The sequence below is a fragment of the Pungitius pungitius genome, chromosome 16 (genome assembly GCF_949316345.1).
Source record: "Pungitius pungitius chromosome 16, fPunPun2.1, whole genome shotgun sequence".
Classification (NCBI taxonomy): Eukaryota; Metazoa; Chordata; class Actinopteri; order Perciformes; family Gasterosteidae; genus Pungitius; species Pungitius pungitius.
In genome coordinates, this window is record NC_084915.1 from 6,222,011 (window position 1) to 6,243,727 (window position 21,717).

General features: G+C 42.4%; 1 protein-coding gene across 1 annotated transcript in view; it reads left to right on the forward strand.

Moving 5' to 3' along the window:
- The first annotated feature begins 3,840 nt into the window (after positions 1-3,840).
- flrt1a (fibronectin leucine rich transmembrane protein 1a) overlaps positions 3,841-21,717 on the forward strand; it is a 33,742-nt gene continuing 15,865 nt past the window's right edge. Inside the window, exon 1 of the mRNA XM_037468237.2 lies at positions 3,841-3,922. The gene's annotated coding sequence lies outside the window, so the exon portion shown is untranslated. The remainder of the gene's footprint in view (positions 3,923-21,717) is intronic.

Here is a 21,717-nt window from a genome sequence, read left to right on the forward strand (position 1 = left end):
GCCGTTGTATCTGCTCTGAGGCGGCGCTATGAATGTAATCAATGCCAGATTTCTCACCAGTGTTCACAGCTTTAGAGGGACTTTGTAAAGGAAACACGAGAATAAATGGACCCTTGGTGTGAAAAGACTTTCTGCTTGTGGTGAATAACACATTAAACAGTTTGAGACCTGTTTACAAGAAGAGAAGTGAAACGTGGGGTCGCGGTGTTGATTAAATGGCAGTGAAGACAAACTAAACCACCCTTTACCCCTCTGCTTTACACAATTTAGACCTTGACCTGACAAGAATTTCACTGCTGCAGCTTCTTATAGAATAGCAGGATGATTATGATTGAGCTACAGATGAAACCATTATGGACATCTTATAGTGTTTCACTTTTCTTTCCTCTCAGAGCAAGTTAAAACAACCATATATATATGAAACAAAATAACGCACTGTGCAGTAAAACCAATGATGAGGGCTCTAGGGTGTTTATAGAGTTTATAGCAGCTACTCTACCGTATTGCATGAAATAACATCCATATGCACCCCCCCCCCCCCCCCCCAACCCGTTCAATCTATCTGCTTCTCTCGTTCTCCCACTGGGTGGTGGAGCTATAAATTAAAGTGAGGAATTACTGCTAACTGTTAGAATAAATTAAGGCACTTTTGCGTCTGTAAACACGGTCTGACTACGTAATTACACTCCCACTCCCACTGAGACGCCCTGGAGAGGGAGGATAAGGAAGACAATGCAGTATAGATGGAGAGCTGTGGCACTGTGTGACAGAAAAGACAAAACAAAACATCATAAGAGAGGTCACAAAACAGATTATCGCCTTCACTAAATTCCTGCTGCTGGATGGGCATCCCTGCAGATTAGGGGTCAAAGGGTGACTTTGAACGTCATGATCGCAATCACCGTATTGGTTATTCGGATCTTAAAGAACAAATACTGCAACTAAACAACGGCAAGCTCGCATTTCCTCTGAATTCATATTCAATTTCCTTTTTGAACCACTCAAACATAAGGCCACACTGAGGCTCTTGCTCTATCTGCCGTCCAAACACGATATGGCCGCATTGACGGCAAATCACATTTAGCAGCACAATAGGTCACTGGATGGACTGAAAGCCACTTTATCACAAAGAGATCGTGACCGCTGGCTTTAAACAAAAGCCAGATACACACAGCATTTAAGGATGGAAGCATCGTCTGCCTGAGCGTATGAGCTGTATTATGAGGACCAGGCAAATAAATAACACATTTTGAAACCATGATATCAACTGATGACAAGCAGTGCAATCAAACTATGTTTTTTCTTTTTTTTGTGATTGATTTTTTATTGATTTTCAAGATTAGCATTAAAAATCAACCATAACAAAATGCATATATATATATACACACACACACACACACACATGTGTGACGGCGCGTGTGTGTGTGTGTGAATGTGTATGTATATGTTTATATACTTGGACACAAATACAACAAAAATGCAAATTGTAGACAATTACATAACCCCCCCCCCCCCCCCTTCCCGCTCCCCCCACATTGGCAACACCCACCCCATAATGTTGTTGACATTTGCCAGTACAAGACAACTGGTTTAGGAGTACTGTAGTCCCCTCAGGGCTCGGCTCACCTTACTGTATGTTTGAACTCCAGCTGTGAAAGTCACCACCCGGGCAGCAGAGCCTCTGAAATGTCTGGACCTGTCAGCTTGACGGTAATTGGACCTGTCGATGACTTGTACGAAGAGGTGTAGACTTGAGTTGCATTATCCGGACCTCGAGTCAGATTTGAGTCACAAATTTGATGGCATCAGCCTGACAATAACAACTTGGAAATTAACACCAACAACTGGTAAATTAACTGTGATTTGAGCGTTTTGACTCGTTCTAAACTACTGGATACATTCCCCAAAGCCTCAAATCAATCATCCCTTCTTTCGCTAAATCAACGGACAAACCAGCAGGTTGACTGAAATCCGCCGGGTCAACTATGCGTCAGGGTGGGAAACGTGTCAATGAACAATTCTGGCTTTTGATTTGTTGAGGCGCACATCGTGACTTGTGCAGGACTGGCAACTCCAGGTTTAACACTTGGAACCTGAGACTCCACAGGACTCTAGTGCAACAGCTGGAGGCGTGCTTGAGACCTGGCCCCACCTCTGCTTGCACGCACATAATGACGGACTCCGGTGTCTCGGTTTGACGCGGAACAAGCACCTGTGACGACTACAAACTCGCTTACCTTCTCTTCACCTTCTTCAGTCATCTGTCACCACGTATTTTATTAAACCTCGGAAGCTAGCTGACAACAGAAATGTGTAGCTGCATTTTTCATTTTCCAAGGTCCTACTGAATCATTCACATGATACACTCATCTTCAGCATTATAAATATAACTGCCACTGATCCTTGCTTAAAGTTTTACCTTTTACCTACAATTCAGCTTTTCTGAACAACTCTCAAAACATGGCTTCATTGAGGGACAGTTTTTGCTAATTCAAAAATAGGTGTGTGGATAAACTATTCACACTGGCCCTTTCTTGGGAGGCTCGTAATGCAGACAAGTATTGGTTTTTGATGCACAAGTGTGAGCAGCAGGTCTGAGCTCAGCCACGCTGGTGAGATTCACAACGCTCGGGCTCCCCCCCCGCAGTGAGACGCGTCCCACATCACTCTGGGGACAGCAGCAGATGTCCAAACAAGACCACTTTGAAAACACTCTCCCCTTTAAGGCTCGGACTAAAGAGTGCCACCAATGGACGGACTAGTGACCTGCCCAACATGCTGCGCAAATCAGAGTGGAGCTCTAATTACCTCCCCCCCACCTAAAAAAAAAAGTATAAATAAATAAAATGCATCACAAAAAGGTAAAGAGACGGAGACCAGGCGGTGCAAAAACATGTGGAGAGCTGAAAATGCATCTGCACACACTGCCCCCCCTGGGGGTTTTGTTCATTAAAGGATTGATTTCTTGATCCAGACAGACAAAGAGACAGATAGATGGACAGTCATTTGTGTCTCATTTAGCACGAGCTCAGAGCCCAGTTAAAGCACAGGAGCAGTTGAGAGAGAGAGAAAGAGAGAACGAGCGGGAGACATGTGCAATATGCACCATGTCTCACTATTATTCAAAGGACACACAGAGGAAAGGCTTTCTCAAATGTGTTCGAGCTTCCTCCTCCTCCTCCTCCCTCTCTTTTAATCCTCTCCATCCTTTTTTTTTGTTGCCTCCGTCTCTCACTGCTCTTCTTCTCGAGCCTCAGCCGGCAGGTTCTCTCTCTCTCTCTCTCTCTCTCTCTCTCTCTCTCTCTCTCTCTCGGAGAATAAAACACGTTTCGGCGCTTTATTCAGTACATACAGCGGATATAGACGAGAGCCAGCACATTTTGTCGTGGTTTTCTTCTTAAGCCAATGATGCACGCATGAGCGAGCACGTACCGGCCCGGTGACTAATTGCCATAATAAGGCGCGCAAGTTCGCCAGCGACACGTTATTTTTTTATTTTTTTCCTGATCTTTTTTTTTTTTTATTAAATTTTTTTTATTTCTTCGTATTACCATGTAGCCAGTGCCGCAGCGGGGAGATAATCGGGCGGAGGGAGCAGTTACAGAGAGGAGACAGAGACGAGAGAGAGAGAGGGGGAGAGAGAGAGAGAGAGAGAGAGAGAGAGGGGGGAGCTGGCAGCACATGATCGCACAGGCTATCCGGTCACTGGTCAACCGGAGCATTCGCGACAACATAAGGGAATACAACAAGGCGAGATTGTGGTCACACCTGCTTCTGGAGGACACCGGAGGACCCGTGCGGGTGATAGAAACATCCCCCCCCCCCCCTCCCTCCACCCACCCCATCCCCGCGCTCACACACACACACTAAAGGAGGCGGCCAAATGCGAGGGACATTGCATCAAAGAACCGAGAGAAATCCGGTAGGTGAGCCTTGATTGATGATGTGCACGGACTGCCAAAATGCTGTTCATCATGGGATCTGGCCATGGAGGGTGGGGGGTGGGGGGTAAAATCACCCCATCAGTGTTCCATTGTGCGTTATAGCCCCAACAGGTATTCTAGTCTGACGTTTGAGGCTCACTTGAAGAAATAATAAGGTCTGAATGTGAAATGACACAATCGCCTTTTTGCAAATGCCAAACCACTTGATTGAGGACTCCTGTTTGAGTGAGCAGCACGCCACATAATATCAGATGTGGATTGTGGTTCAAAGGCCCGGGCTGGGTATAGTATTAACAAAAGGAGAGAAAACACAATATAAAAGCTTTAGGGGGTTAGATGGTGATGGCCATGTTAGAAAAAAACGAAACTGCATATTGATGCCATAAAACGTAATGCCGTTTCTCTTGTAATTTGAATGGATCAATGTCTGCATTTTAGTGACAATTGGGTGGAGAACTATTAAAGCAAATGCATTAATGAAATAATTGCTCAAAAAATACACCGCGTACTATTTTGAATGAAGAAGTTGGTGACTTCTGAATAACCTAAACGCAACCGCACCCCACCCCCACTGCTGGGTTCCCATTGACTTATCTGACTGACTGCATTTATTACTCCTGCAGCAGAACCTCCCACTATGAATCCCCATTAAATTGTCATTAAGTTGGTAAAACAGTTGGGTGTAATAGCAGGGCACGCTGGAATCAACACATCGTGCAGTATATCTAAACATGTGAATAACAAACATTATGATCCATGGTAAATAACAGAAAACATCCCATTTTTCGGCACAGTGCAAAAAGTCAAGCAACAATAGCCCTTTCAACACCTCTGAGAAAATCCGATCGTGACAGCATTTGGGTAAAAGACGTTGACACAACTGCATTTCCGATGCAACACATGAACACATGCTGTGCGCTCAAAATCCGGATCGGGGTCGACATTGCGTGTGAAACCTCTGACCAAAGCCCGCAGAGGGGCACTTCAGAGAGGCGTAACAAATCACGTTGACGAGGACTCGTCGAAATAAAGAGCTGCACAGGCTTGAGACATGCCTGCTGCATTACTTGGGCCAACCTGGGCACATGGTACAGGGCGATAGACAAACAGATGGCATCTCCAGAGGAATTCATCTTGTGGAAGTTGGAAGAGATATTCTTGGATGGACTACCCTCTGACTCATTGGCACTGAGTCCTGCTTCTGGCAGTAATGAAAGCAGACGTGGTGAATGGCCTTGCTAATAACGTTGCTCACTTTTATGACTAATCGTACCTTTTTTTTTTTTTAAAAGGAAAAATAAATCCCTGGAGTTGCACTGGGATGCTGGTTTGAGTTGCTGTGATACTGATATTCTGGTACGACTTGAAATGCTGTATGAGGATTCGGCGGGTACATGAGTCTAGTCAACGAACCCTTTTCACGGTATCATATTGTTTATGACGTGTCACTCGCTAACCAATACATCCATCTTGCTGGATCGGTACTGTCTGGTAAGCTATGTTCATCACAAAAAAAATTGATCCTTGCCTCCAGAAATTGTTGATGGACAAAAAACTCTGCTGGCAATATTTGCCCCGGGTTGGATTTATTGATATTGGCTGATACGCGCGTAGGTATTGAAATTGAGAAGGAAAATGTGTTCTTTAAAAATCTCAGATAGTGATGCTGCAGTGTGTTGCATGGCTTCATCCCACATCAACAAATATGCAAGACATTTAATTGTAATATGAGATGACCCGATGAGGAATTTTCTTCCAAGGCTATTAAAGGATTATTGGCTTTCTAGTCATTGGTTTTGAAAAATCAGCAGGCACAAGGTATCTGTACTGCAAAGGTCCCACGGTGGGTTATTCGTTTTTTTCTGTGCAGCGGGTTACCGCATGTGTTAATGTTGCCATGCATGCCAGTTCCAAGATGCTCTATGGCCCCCGCCACTGAGCTGCCTTGTTGATTTCTTCATTGCATTACAGCAAACCTTTCAAATCAGTATATTGTGTCGGTTGATTAATGCCTTTTTTAAGTAGCTATGTAATAAGGAGGATAATGTAGACGGCCCATTCATTATTGCACTCGGTCAAGGAGCTTACTTTCGATAATGACCAGCCCAACCTGCAAGCGCCCCTTGTTTGGCAACCTGTAGCAGATCAGAGCCTCGAGCTGCTGCTGCTGCTGCCGGTGATCAGCCGGTTTCAAATCATTAGTCATAATCATTATTTCAATTGGCTGCAAATGCAAGGAGACATCACTTACACATTTTTGACCTATTCACGTTGTAAACGTTTGTTCGATGTCCAAATCCCCTTTGTCCCAAACTTTGGTAGATTAGATTTGTTAACATGTTTTATCCACGTAGAAATAATTTAAAACGAGCAAGAACATGCTGCATGAAAAATTCAAACCGAACATTATGCAGATTAAAATATCACTGGGATCACAGATTGATGATGCAGTGTCGGCTCAGCTGAGCTACATGGCCTTAACTACTCTACTTTTTGCTCGCACTTTGAGTAGGCAAACTTCCTGTCTATTAAACAGAACAGCCCAGCTATTATAAAGCCGGTCATGACAGCCCAGTCATTATGGGAATGACAGCCTTCATGCTGCCCATTGTAGCCATTATTGCTGATAAATTTATGGTTTGCAGTGTTTCTGGTGGTCGGTAGGTGGAAACATGTCGTAGCAGATTGGAGTTGGACTGACAAGTGGGATTAAAACAGGACCTGGAAATGGGTTCAGATTGATTTAGTAAAGTCAATCCACAAGAAAACTCCACAGTGTTGTTGCCATATTGGTAAAACTGATTACGGAGATGCATGAGACAGCTAATTAGTACCAAAATAAAATGTGCGTGTGTCATGAAGTAGAGCACACCCACATTTATCTATGGAACACATCGGAAGATAATTTACACTCGCATAGCAGGGGGAAATTGGAGGGCTCTAAAATGATGTGGGATAATTAAGCCAAAAGAGTAAGTGGTAGTTTCTTAGTCTCTTTTAGAGATCTAATTTCTACAAAAAAAATCTTCAAATGGAGTTGGTCATAGTTTACCTGCATTTTGTTTTGTTGTTTTTAATGAAAGCTTTTCTTAAGCTACTACCAGGAAAAAAAGTCCCCCTCCTCTTTTCTATACTGCAAGCACTGGGCGGGTAAGAAAGACATGAAGGGAAGGGACGGCTTGGCATGGCTTTCTGGAGCCAGTGGGGTGGTGTTGGTACCCTTGCCATAGGGCCTGGCTGAACAGGACAGCCTCAATCTTTGGCCAAAACCACAAAATGATTAGATTTACATTTTGCAGGGCAAACAGCCCGTTGAACCTCTGCTGACAAAACGGAGGTTGATTGGAGCAGCGTTACTCATCTGGCTGAGAGACAAGAAAAAGGGGCAGTTTGTGGCTAGTTGTGTCTCTCTGCTAGCAGCTAATGAAGCATCTCCATAGCCCAGTCTGAGCTCACCCTTCACATTCATCTTTTTTTTTCTTCTTCGTTTTCAGGCTGCAAAGTCTTCCATTATGATGACCAGCTCCTATTAATGTAATTTACACATAAATAGAGGTATTACATCAAATCCTTTGTGGGACTTTTTTCGGCAGCCATTAGTGTATTTCATTTCCAAATAGTTGGCAATACCGTCTTTCGTAGATTTATCCAGACATTTATTGTAAACTTCCTGCCATCCTGTGCAGCAGACGCATGAGTTTTATGAGTACTATTTATTTGGCAGAGCGGGAACGGTGGTATCGGCACGTGCACTCTGACCCAATATCCATCCTTGGCAAATTAAATACAAATGGACATTAAACATGCCTGATTGTTCCCTAATGGCTCTTGATTGTTGTAATGCTGATTGGAAATGAGTAGGAAATACGATATACTAATGAATCAATATTTACCGCCAGCAAGGCCTTAATACTTTGAACAGTATGTGGTCCTTGATGTTGTTAGAAGGTTATGCAGCAATAAGAAAAGGAAAAGAGTTTTGTACAATAACTCCAAAACAATCTGCCCTCTGTGACTGGCTTCAAGAAGCACTCAAGCTTGTCCCTTTACATGTTGATTCCAAGAAGCAAATGGAAGCATCTGAAAGGCTGCAACCAAGAAAAAAACATAATGAACTAAAGCACCTAATACAGAATGCGTGGTGTCCATTAGTGTTGATGCACTTTACACTCTTACTCTCTGACACGCACAATTGAGAGGAGAAAAAACACTGTCTATCTTTATTTGAATCAGATGTTCGTAAACAAGGTATTAGTTCATTACGGTGTCATTGTGAAGAGCAGTAAATACCAAAGCATGTCAAGCAGTTTTCAAACCCAAAAACATTTGTGTCATAACTGATTAGGAACAGCAGCGTCCTCTATGGCCGCTTTGTAACTGGTTTGGTATCTCCAATCAAATCTCTATAAGCAGAGCCTGCATTCATCTGCCGTCGAAACCAGATGGGTCATCGTTTTTGGCTCAGCTAACATCAGGTTTCAATGGAGATGTTTTAGGTAAGATAATTTATAGATTGAATGAATGGAACCAGATCATATAAATAGCTCAAATGAATAAATTGACGCTGGATTTTGTTAATAGACACATTTGTAGCATGGAGGGGTGCTTGGGTTCATCTGGTGGGATGATAACCACCGCTGTTGCTCTAACAGCCAGTCCCACCGCACACAGACACGCCTATGGATCCAACCAATCAGATCGCAGGCTTTTGATAAATATGTAAGGTCTATGGGGTTCACATCCTAATATTGAATCTAAACCAGTGCAGGTGCAAAGACGAGAGATTGACATGAGCCGAATGGAACTGCTCCCCCCCCCTCCCTCCCCCCCGCTGTGCTTCAGTCTTGCTGTCTGTGCATTGCACATCTTCCCCCCTATTACATCAGCTGTGGTGCTGATAGAACCATTTACTGTGGTTTGAGGTAAAAAAAAAAAAAAAGATGTATTTTGAATGTCTGGCTCTTTTTTACGGAAGACAAAGAACAAAAACGTGTTGACGTGTCAGTCTTTTCCAAACGGACGGCTTAAGGCTGCAAGTGACTGAGTAGCTTAACTTCCGCTGTGCACGCAGAATGACCAGTTCATCGGCAAATAAAAGCCCTGCGCTGATGGAAGCTGCAGGAGGGTGTGGGGTCATTGTCATTGCGTTGATGTTGTTGAGTATGTGACTTTACTTTAAAAAAGTGTTATTCTACACTCGCTGAGTTGAATGTGGAATAACAAGAGTTGCAGGACCAGACATCAGTAGCTTGAAGCGGATTCTAAGAGCGAACTGAGATGGAATAAAATCCCAATACTTCTGTCTCAAAAGAGCCTGTTGTGGCAATACTTCTCGCTTCATATATTACAGTGACACCTTGAGAGATCGCCCTCGTTCAATTTTAATTTGTGCTTCAACCGGCTCTGAGTACATTGATGCAGGGGATATAACCTTGATGTGTTAAATCAAACATTCTGCTTCTCCCATTGGAAATATATTATTCTGCCGTCTGGACTTAATTTTCTCAATGTATTCTTGAGGCCTTTTTAATAATAAAAAAAAAACCCCTAGATGAACCCACAGCAATATTTTTCAAACAAAATCAACCTAACTGCTTCAAAAAACCCTAGAACACAACTTGTGTATGTGAAAATAGGGATTATCTGAGTATAACAGCAATATCTCCTTGACAATTTAGTCTCATGCAGTCTTGAAAACAAAGTTTCATTTAATGAGGCATGGTGTAATTCCTGGTCTCATAGGGGGGGCACCTCTCCTCTACCACTGGGTTCATGCAGTGTAAATTAAGTCGTCAGCTAAAAAAAAACCAAACTACAAAGAATGCCATCTTGCAATCTTTACTTTGGCCAAGGATAGCTATGGCTATTCTTGCGTTCAATGTGCACCTTTACTGAAATATTACTCGTGGTGTATTAATCTAAAAACTCTTAAGCAACACGGCGAGAAACGGCCTGCAACCTAAAGTAAGAACATGCTGACAATTAATACTTCATTTACAAAAGTAAGAGTAAAAAGAAACCAAGATTCAGAATGTTGTCTTTGCTTAATCTAAAAAATCTCGATCTAAAATGAGACACAGAGGCGGCTTTCTGAGGCCCAGCAGTATTGACATTTGTAGACACTAAAGCGTTTAAATCCAGCCACAGAATGTGTCCTCCAGTGATTTAGCGATCTGTTAAACCCCCCATTGTACACTGTAAATCACAGAAATCAGTGTCCTATGAATGGCCAAAGCATGCGTGCTCAGTTCAGTTTGTCAGTAATAGAGCTGTATCTGACATGAGAACTGTCCAAATGACTCTAAAGCGGCTGAATGCGGCTCAGTTGTGGGACAAATGTGTTAAATAGTCAAGTTTCCAATGACGGGGAATACGAGCAGATTGTATCTGCATGTGCCGTGCCTGGTCCTATTAATCTGTAAATGTGCTGCAGCGCAGCAAAGACAAGATACTTTATGCCAAATCCAATGTAAGTGTTTACGCAGAGGATGTTCAACCCATACATGTTGCTGACATTTTTAGTGAGTAGCTAAAATGCTCTATGACGGAAGTCGGAGAGTAGCCCTGACAACAGGATTTGTAAAGCGTGTTGCTTGGTTAGTAAGTGCAGCTGGATGGAGGGGTAAAAGCCGTCATGCTTCATACAAGAAGAAAGAGCTTTTTTTAAATGGACTTGTCATTTTGCTGCCTCTTTACTAGTATTTGTACAGTAAGGTGCTTGTGTTTGGACTCTTACTACATGATTGACTCAAACCTGTGTTCTTCGCCAAAGTGCGACGCCAAATGTGGAATCAATCACAACCCCTTTCCTCATTCATATTGATGGATTTTTGTTCCCATGCAGAGTATGCATGAAATAACACATTGTTGCGTGTGGTTGGTGTCGTGTTAAACCCGAGGGTGCGCTCATGTGGACTAATGCATTAAGATGTTGTGGTAATTTTGCCATTAACATGAAAAATGCGCTGTCATGTTTCCTTTTCACATTAGACTCCCTCCCTCTTTCCCTTTAGCCTTCTTTCTTTCTTTCTTTCTCTCTCTCATGTCACCCTCTCTTCTTTCGGCTCTGCCATGTTTTTTGTTATCATCAGAGAGACAAATGAGAAACAATAGAGAAAGAAAGCCTCAGGGCTTTGGTCCTCCCTTGACCCACCTCCTGTCGTTCTCTATCCATCTTTCTGTTTCCCTGAGTGACAACATGCAGCCAGTAGGGTACAGTGGGAATGCCAAGACAAGTACAGATATTTGCCAACTGACTTGAGAAAAAAAACGCATATGAACGTGACTCACTCAGGCCAGCTTTAACTACGGATCTCCTATTGTTGCCTTCTTTTAAGGGTGGCTCTAATGCCCGCAGCAAACACGCTGCAGCCCCCGGTGCTCAAAGAGCCCTGTGCCCATTAAAACATGCAAACGTACATTGACAAAAGGCCTGTAAATGAATCCATAGGGACAGACTCGAGGCACAGGCCACGCAGGTAGTTGCCAGAAAAATCAACAATTGAAAGCAGCGGCGCACAGAGACCAATTGATTAAAACTGAAACACTTTTGTTATTTTATAGTCAGAATTTTAAATTTAGATTGATTTGTTTTTTTTGTGTTTTGGATGAAGACAAATCAACCTATGGAAATCCATTCCCTATGCGTTCACATATTATGATGAAGATATCTGTGTTCATTGCCTCCAAAAGGCTAGTGGGTTTACTTTCTTTGTGGTTTTTACTGTAGCAATAATTAAGCTCTGCTTTGTTGCTTGTGTGGGTTTTTTTCCTCCCCTTTTTCTTCTATTATAAAAGAGAGCCGGGGCTCTGCTTTTGAACGCAAAAAGACACCTCCTCAAATGACTCTGCAATATGCAACAGGACCTTTTATTATACAAACAGCGTGTGCTATTCCGCTCTCCCCTGTGTGTGTGTGTGTGTGTGTCTTTGTATATCTATACAGCGGGTGAAATAAGTATTGAACACGTCACCATTTTTTTCAGTAAATATATTTCCAAAGGAGCTATTGACATTGAAATTTTCACCGGATGTTGGTAACAACCCAAGTAATACATACATACAAAGAAGTTCAGAAATAAAGTTATGTGTAATAATGTGAAATGACACAGCGAAAAGGTATTGAACACATGAAGAAAGGGAGGTGCAAAAAGGTCTGGACAGCCAAGACAACAGCTGAAAAATATCAGTAATTAAAAAGCAATCCAGACCCTCATCAGTGCAAATTAATATCAGCTGGTTCAGTCCCAACTGATGGCCTACAAAAAGGTCTCATTGCCAAGGTGTCACAGAAAATACATCCCATGATGGGTAAAAGCAAAGAGCTGTCTCAAGACCATTGCAACCTAATTGTTGCAAAACCCAATGATGGCCTTGGTTGGAGGTGCATTTCTAAGCTTCTGAATGTTCCAGCACTTTTGGGGCCATAATACGGAAGTGGAAAGACAATCATTTCACCATAAATTTGTTTCGACCAGGTGCTCCTCGCAAGATTTCTGACAAAGGAGTGAAAAGAATAATCAGAGTTGTCCAAGAGCCAAGGGCCACTTGTGGAGAGCTTCAAAAAGACCTGCAATTAGCAGGTACTGTTGTCTCAAAGAAAACGGTATGTAATGACTCCACCACCATGGCCCGTATGCACGCTCACCATGCAAGACCCCATTGCTGGAAAGAAAGCATGTTGAAGCTCGTTTGAAGTTTGCTGCCCAACATTTGGAAAAGCCACTGAAAAACTGTGAGAATGTAGTGTGGTCAGATGAGATGCCATAATACACGCCATGTTTGGAGGAGAAACTGCACATCACCCTAAAAACACCATACCAACAGTGAAGTTTGGAGGTGGAAAACATCGTGGTGTGGGGCTGCTTTTCAGCAAATGGTCCTGGCAAACTTCACATAGTTGAAGGATAAATGGGCAAATTTACAGAGACATTCTTGACAGAAATCTGCTGCCATCTACCAGGATGATGAAGATGAAACGAGGGTGGACATTTAAGCAAGACAATGATCCCAAACACAGAGCCAAGGAAAGAAAATAAAGCTGCTAGAATGGCCCAGCCAATCACCTGAAATCTATGGAAAGAACTGAAGATCACGATTCATAGAAGAGGCCCACGGAACCTTCAAGATTTGAAGACTGTTTGTGTGGAGGAATGGGCCAAAATCACACCAGATCAAAGCATGCGACTAGTTCCTCCAAACAGGAGTCGCTTGAAGCTGTCATTACCAACAAAGGCTTTTGTACAAAGTATTGAATGAATATCAGTAAGTGTGTTCAATACTTTTTCCCTGTGTCATTTCACATTATTACACAACTTTATTTCTGAACTTCTTTGTTTTGGTTTCTTTGTATGTATTTCTTGGGTTGTTACCAACATCTGGTGAAACTTTCATGCTCCTTTGGAAATATATTTACTGATAAAAATGGTGACGTATTCAATACTACCGCTGTGTGTGTGTGTGTGTGTGTGTGTGTGTGTATATATAAGATTTATATACGTATACACACAATTCAGCTATACACTACAGACAGTAGTGTATGCAGAGTCTTGCATACGATTACAGATGATCTCTGTGACTGTTAAGTGGTGCTGAATACAGGAGGATCCTGCATGAAAAAGGAGCAGCAGTAACAATTTCCACAATTGTCTTGTTTTTCAAGAATTCCCCAATGGCAATCTTTTTTCATTCCTTCCCTCTAAATGGGAAATGACATCTGGGTCAGGTTCTCTGGTTGATGTAGACTGAACAGTAGCCCTGGAAATCCAAGATCTGATTAGTGTTTTGTGGAGGCTGCGATGGCTGAATTTTACAACAATTTTCAGGCGGTGACGAGGTCAGTCGTTGCAAAGAAGAAATTGCAAGACACACGATTACATGTAGCATACATAAAGAGAAAAAGGAATCAAGATGTGTCTCCTATCGCAATATAATCATACACACTCACATATCTATGTGTAATCCGGTATTGTTGTAGAGGGAGGGCATGTCCAGCACTTCATTTAACGCAGAAATGCAAAAAATCGAAAAAAGAAATACAAAACACAGGCTCAGACTTGAACCTTAAGGGATAAAGCAAGACAAGCGGTAATGAAAGATCAGGGATACAGGGATTTGTTGTTTTGCTCTGATGGAGGAAACGGACGGAGGGAGTCTGAGACAAAGACAGAAACACCGGCAGTGATAATACCCTGGAACCGTTGACAGACCGCTTTTATCCAACCTGATATCTGTGTGAATTTTGTTGGTAGCACAAGTTAAAGGTGTTAACCTCCTGCATCCTGGCACTAATTACTATCATTACTACAATAACAGCCGAGATATTTGTCTAACAGTCAAAACAAACACATTTTGTGTCTCTCTCACTAGAAATGTGATAGTTTTAATATACATATATTCTGGATTTCTTGGAGAGCACTGCGAATACCTTTTTTGAGTAGATTTGTCATGATTTGCTGATCATTTATAGACCTCCTCAACAAAGTGACAAACGTTCTTTCCACATTGGGACCATTCACACTACACAGATGTGCCATAGCTTTTACTCATGCACAATTATTTCATATATTTCCATTGAATGCTGTTGTGATGCATTGTCAGTCTGCACTGGTCGAGTACGTTGCCCAATAGCCTTTTAAGTGACACTTGGGTTTCAGTGCTCATTGGGATACCTTCTTTACGAGCCCACTGGTCAATCAATCCTCTAATTCAATCCCCCGGTCAATCATGTTTAAATGAATTATTCACAAACCATGACAGGAGGCTTAGTCAAGAGGCTCACTAGCAGGGCACTAAACATGCCCTATACTGCAATAAAAGTGGATAAATTGCAATGTGGGATAGTGAAGGGAACATTTATGTAAATCGGTGACGTGTTCGGATGCTCTCTGGGCCACAGAATTAACGAGTTATCTGTAATCATATCTGTGTCCTTTTAAAAATATAGTCAAAAGGCTGTATTAAAGCACTTTTGTCATATGCACAAACAACTGGTTAACACGCCCCAAAAAAACTCAAAGAACCGGCCAACCAGATTCTTCAGCCAGCTTTGTGCTATGAGTCATTGGACCCCTCCGTGAACACATTTTCTATAAAAGTCAAGTCCGTTTTTAGTTCATGTTTCATGAGGTGGGTGGTGATACATCCTTCTGTGCACTAATTAGGATTTAATACCACTTGAATGATAATCTGCTTTAAGTGCTTGATCAGTTGTGTGGTTGCTGTCCAGGTCATCTGATCCGAACCACACAGTCCAGAAGCAGCACGTACGTTTTTTTCAAAACTCTTAATAGTTATTCAAGTTTTCGATTTGTTCATAATAATAATTTATTATTGAATGTTTTCAAGAACTAGCAAAGTTAGAATATGAGAGTAAAAGAAAGGAAACATTATTTGGTTTGAAAAAACTGTTTCAAAACTACAATAATGATGAAATATGAATAATAAGCATTCTGCTTGACTCATTGCATTCAATAGCATATGCATATGATTATTATGTGTCATATATGTTATAACGTCACCCTCAGCACCTCATAGGTTTCCCTAATATAATAATTTCCTGTTTCCTTTTTTAAGGGTAAAATCTTTCCTCGATTTTTCTTAGGACACTTTGGGTTTGTTGCTCCCCTTTTAGTGCTTGCATGCAATCCGCTATGGTAAAGCTTCGAATTCACCAATAACTTCGTTCAGAAACCAGAACACAGAAGCAATCGGAGCCTGTTGCGCCGCCCGCACCGGGTCAGTTTACAGCGACACGCCGGGCGCTGGCGGCGTGGAAGCCCCGTCAGGGGGCAATAACCGCCGCCCACGCAGACGGGGCCCAGATGGACAGGTTTACTGTTTCCGATTCCCTTCCCTCCTCCTGCCACTGAGCTGTCCTCGTTCTGCGCTTCAGGCTTTGTGCCTTGTGAAATGAAGTGCGATGATCAATTGCACTGGAAATTTCTCCGAAGGTTTAAAATGGCTCTGTGGTCTCGCTCTGCCTCCTGAATTGTTTAACTTTCCTCTGTGCAGAAAGACAAATGGCGACCCTTTATGTAACAGCTGTAAGCAGTGTGATTTTTAATACTTAAGGTCCTTAATATTTCAGCAGAGAGTTGTTAAATATATAAACACATTACATATCTTTTTATAATTTATGAGCTTTTTAGAAAATGACATCACACCTTTTCTATGAAAGTGTTTTCTTTGTTTCGTCACCAACACAACCGCAGTGTTTGACCCCTCTGGAAGTCCTTTGTCTTTGTCTCTTTCCAATTTTTATTGTCAGAGTCCCAATCAGTCATATGGCCATGGATCTCTTCCAGTTCTCTCTCTCTCTCTCTCTCTCTCTCTCTCTGAATAGTAATAATAATTAAAACGAATTGCAAGGAAAACGTAAAATGTTGTGACATTGAGCCTGCAGAGAAGGTTTATGGCACGCAGCTTTTCCGAGGCTAAACGAAGACAAAGGAAGCAAATCACTTGAATCTGCTCTATAGTTAATGAAGTATAATGCTGTGGCCAATGAGGTAAAGGCGCTGCAGAGAGCCCACGCAGTGTGTGCATATGTGGGTGCGTTTGTGTTTCCGTATGTTCCGTATGAGTGTGCGTCAGTGTGCTTTGTGGTTTGAGTGCGGTGTGTTTTTATCAGGGGGCTGCGATGATAATAATATAATATAATAATGCCCACCAGAAAGGGTGTGAAATCTTTCAAGGGAGAAGGAGCATGTTCAAGAAGTAAAGGAGCGAGAGGTTTATCTTCGTGGAAGAGGAAGGACGTGGTCATATTGTTATATTGTCATTATGTAATGAGTAGCATAAAATAGTTGGAAAACAATATTTTGTTTATCGCAAAAAACTTTGGTGGAATAACAACTCAACAAAAAGTAGTTATTGTGAGAGCCCACTCTTACTGCGTCCACCCGATGACCTTGTGTTCACAACTTGTTTCTGCTGCCCCCGAAAGGCCAAAACAATCAGTTAATGCATGTTCCGTTTTTTGGGGAGATTTTTTCAGATCAATAGTATTTTATTTTATGTGTTAGCTGTATTAATGCATTAATGTCCAACAGAGACTGAGGTTGACATGCACAGAAGGAGTCTGCAGCAGAATTATGCCTAAATCTACTGTGACAGCACAGTATTTTTGACCTTTATCGGAGGTTAGAGAGCTGTACTCTCACTTTACAAACAAGAGCTGGAGCCATAATTATTATAAGGGAAGTGGTGAATCGTTACTTAGTTCTGCAGAATGCTGTCAATGTGATGTTTGGATAAAGTCAAGGCTGTGTTGCTCTGTTAGAGTCAAGGGCATGCGGTTTGAAATATTTTCCTAAGAGGTAGAGCGAGGCTTGATTCAAATAGTCATTTTTGCTTTGGGAGGGTCCTAACTGAGTTGTAAGTGGCCGCCATGATAAGAGCTGTTTGAATTCCCTCAATTTCTTAACTCCACATGAATTTTCCCAACCATCTTTTTTTGACCCCATGACGTTTTCCACAGAGGTCAAGGAAAAGTGCTTAGGAATAGACATTTTTTGGACTATTAGAAACAAGCCCAAATGTCATCAGTACTGACAAATTTGGCTGAGCTGCAGTGCTGGGGTCAAAGGTCACGAGATGAGTGTTCACAGACACACAGTGTTTTTTTCTCCCCAGAAATAGTCACCAGAAAGTCACCAGATGCAATGATAGACCTAGAAACTACACTACAGACCCCCGTGAGAGCTCACTCTGTATAGTGCAAATGATGTTTTTTTTTATTTCATTCACATTGCCGCCTGAATAAGTGTGACGAGGGTGATTAGAGCATTGCTCCATCATTGCTCCACCATTTTATGCTTGACTCTATATTCCTTAAAGTTGATGTGCAGACAGTATGGCAGCCCTAAGGGCATGTCAACATGCAAACGTATTCAATTATTAGACCTCGTTTATTATGAACTGCGCAGTGTACACGATTGGCTTCAACCTTTTTAATATTTATGCAGCATGACTGTTCCCAAATAATGACCATGTGGACTCAAATCAAGGCAGTCCATGCATATGCGGAAAACAAGACAAGCAAGGACACATTTGTGACGTGTAGCTCTTTGAGCCATCAGTGCTAATATGGGTGTAGATGCATGCGCTGAACCGCACGAGGGACTTTGGAGCGGTCAAAAAATAAATTAAGCCGGCCGGATCAGCGACCGCTATTTCTCTCTTTTTTTTTGGTCCGAGCTCGCTGCAGGGAGTAAAGGTTCGGAGCGCTGTCCGCTCGAGTGGTCGGGTCAGGGCGACCCATCACGTTAAAACCGGGAATATTTTTAGAGGAAACGTTCGGGGAGGTGAAGGTGCTCACTGGGCTCCACCTCTTCTGCGGGCTGTAGTGGTCACAGCATCAAAGAATGAAAAGAAATAAGCAGTTTAGTCTTGAATGATGCGCTCTGGTGCTCTCTCTCGTGGGGCTGTAAATTTGTTATTAATAAACAGGCATGAGTTATAATCTATTGGATTGCTCTGTTATTTTGCGAGCCCTGTGTCACTCTGTATATCCTTTCTAATTTCCGACTCCAATGTTTTATTTCCCTCCAGCATGTTGACCTTGTCCCTTATTACTGCATGCTTGATTGTGAGGCGGTCCTCTATGTCATTGTGTTTGTGTGCGTTTGTGCGTGCGTTTGAGAGAGGGGACAAAGAGGATCTAAAGGTGAGTGAGAGCAGTGAGGTGTCCAGCACTTAAATTGCCTGTTTATTTCCAGTCATTGCATCAATTACACTGATACAGGTCACAAACGAGCACTGTGTGTGTGTGTGTGTGTGAGAGAGAGAGCTGGAGGTAGAACAAAGAAACAATTAAGAATGATATGAATGGAAATGTTTGTGCTGTCGTACGTGGTTTCTGGATTCATGCGAGTCAGATAAAAGGAGTGCATTTTTTCTTTCTGTTTCCAGGCAGAGAAGCAGAGGAAACTGTGTTTTGATCGTGATCCCTTTCACAATCAATGAATCCATGCATAAAGAGCGCACGTCTGAGTGAGTGGAGGGGCTCCACGGGTGTGTTATATGGGGTCTGCCAGTGGCTGCCCAGAGCCCAGGAGCGTGATCGTCAGCTCTCCGGGGAAGAGGGGCGTGTCTGGGAAAGGCTGCAGTGATTAGTGGAGCTCAACGGCCAGGATTTATCAGACTCAGCCGAGGCCATGAACCATTTCGGGCTGCAACTCTGCAATTTGTCTCCCACTTTGCGTCATATAACGGCCTCAATGTGGCTCGCTTGTGCACGTTTGCAAAATGCCTGCATTTGTAGGTGTCTTCCTGTTGGAGGGTATTTTTGAATTCATCAATGGTGAGATGCAAATCATCCGTTTGCACGACAAGGTGTTGTATAGTGTCACTGTCAACGCAATTTAATTTATTCTGCGAATTTGCTTTAAATGCATGCTCGGGGATAAAGGCTTTCATGTAGATGTGTCTCCAGAGAAGCCATTATGAAGAAGTGCTCAAATAAATCATTGATTATCTAATCATCTATTTGTCGGGCTGCAGTTTATTAATTCTTAGAAGTGTGCACATATCTGGATGTGGAATAGTGAAGTCAAGTGAAGGGCACAACGGAAGCTGGCACACTGTCAGGCTCCCAATAGGAAACTTGAGTGTATTAATTAATCAATACAAATATATTCCTACTACTCCTTCCCAATTGGTTTGTAACATCAGAATTGTGTTTGTTGTTTAACCAATAGTCCAAAATCCAAATAGATTCAGCTAAAACAAGGGACTGTTTTCCATTTTTCAGAAAGCAAATATCTTTCAGTGATTTTTAGTTTTCTAATCGATTAATGATCTGAAACCGTTGGGATTGTGATCATTGAAAGTATTTAAGCAAACGTTTAAAGTTCTGCAGATGATCTCATTGTAAGGTGCAAAAATAGCACAACGTGTCTGTTCCTTCATTATTGGGCATTGTATGCCTTTTGCCTTGCATTAAAACAAAATGACCTGTTACAGTTGGGTTTAGTGAACGAAACCAGAAGAAGGCTCTCTCACATTCTTTGTTTGGTCATTTGTTTAATTTTCTTGTAGGTTTATCTCAACATTGTTAAATCGATCTCATGTCATTCCTAATATAACATTTTCAGTACAGCCGTTTTAATGCATCGCCTTGACTCCCGAGCCTGTGATGGGCATTTTTTTCACAATTCTTTAACCTTTTGGAAGAGAAAAAAAAAATCAGAACAACAGATGAGAGAGGAATTGCAAATGAAGATAATTATTGCTTTCACCGCTGTAATGAAGCCATTATGTTTCCTGCGCAAGAAATGTCAAAGTAAATCCATGTATTAGAGGAAACTGCTTTTAATCAGCGGCTGAGCAGCCAATCATACTGGCCTGGCTCATTACTGTCGAAAGCAGAGAGCATGAAAAACATTGGAAGACAGATTTACTGGCCCACCGCTGTCCCTCTGTGGTGCATAGTTTTTATGATAAGGGAAACAATTCATCACAGGGCAATTCATCAGTGGATAACTTTTAATTAATGTTGAAACGTGTGGACCTTTAAAACGGCAGCCTCAGCGCGCTCACTCCGCTCCGTTTGTTTCTGTCACCCACCTCCTCTTCTTCCTTTCCCTCTCGACCCTTAAAGTGGTTGGTTTATTTACTCATCCGTTTTTTACTTCAATACCATCCCTTTATTTTCACAGGCCCTCTTTCCTCTTCCGCTCTATATTCCCTCCATGTTTGCGTTAGTTTCACTGGCAAGTCCTTGCAGCTCCGTGCCTGCCAATATTTCTCTTGTGGTGAATGCTGCCCCCTTTTTCCAGTACTTTATCATCTTTTATATCTTCCCCAAACGGTCACATTTATTTAACTTAAGCCCTTTTTTCCTCTTCTTTCTATTCTATTCTATTCAGTTCTTCCCCCTCTCCTCTGGCTCGAGTTAGTAACTTCAAGGTTGAGAATTAAAAGAAATGGACGATCAGAGAGAGAGAGAGAGAGAGAGAGAGGCTCATTGTAGAGGCTCAAAATGGAGCCTGCATGAGCAAATTCGACATAAGCACATGAGCAAAGATGTATAGGAGTCCACATAATAGGAGAAAACGGAGAGTCCGACGGATTAATGCTGAATGAAACTAAAGAAGACTAGAGGGAGAGTGAGATGTGTAAATCGAGCATTACATACTGCATCACAGTGTCTCTTAATTAACCGTGTAAAAGCTTTCTTATTAGCACTGATGCACTCCTCGGTTAACGAGGGAAGAGAGAATGCTCTTCCACTTGCCATTGAGATGGGCCTCAAGAGGGACAAGTGAAACAGCAGGGCACTGAATGGGGAAAGAGCAAGGACACGTCCGGCACAATGGTAACGAAAGGTCCGGCTAAGCGCTCATGTGAAATCATCTCACTTAGCAGGCTCTGTCTCAATTATCCGTCATCTTTGTCATCCCGGTCCGCGCTGCCCTCGGCCACCTCCCTGTCAGTGAATAGGCATTATGTGCTGCTGCATTGACAGTCTGATCACATCGCAGCGTATCTGTGTGTCAGAGTAACGCGTGTGAGTGCGGGTGTGTGTGTGTGTCAAATCATTCCACTTTCAGGTTCTGCACCCTCGCTGTCTGTCACTATTAAATCACAGCGAGTTCTAAACAGTGTAAAACACTCGCACACACAAATTTGATTCTTTTTTTTTTATGCCCTCATGGAAACAGCAGCCAAAGGGTTCACTATAGCAACCAAGATATGTGAGGCAACCTGACCCACAACATGGACGCCTGACATGGAGGCAAAAACCACTGTACATCATTAATCATCTGCT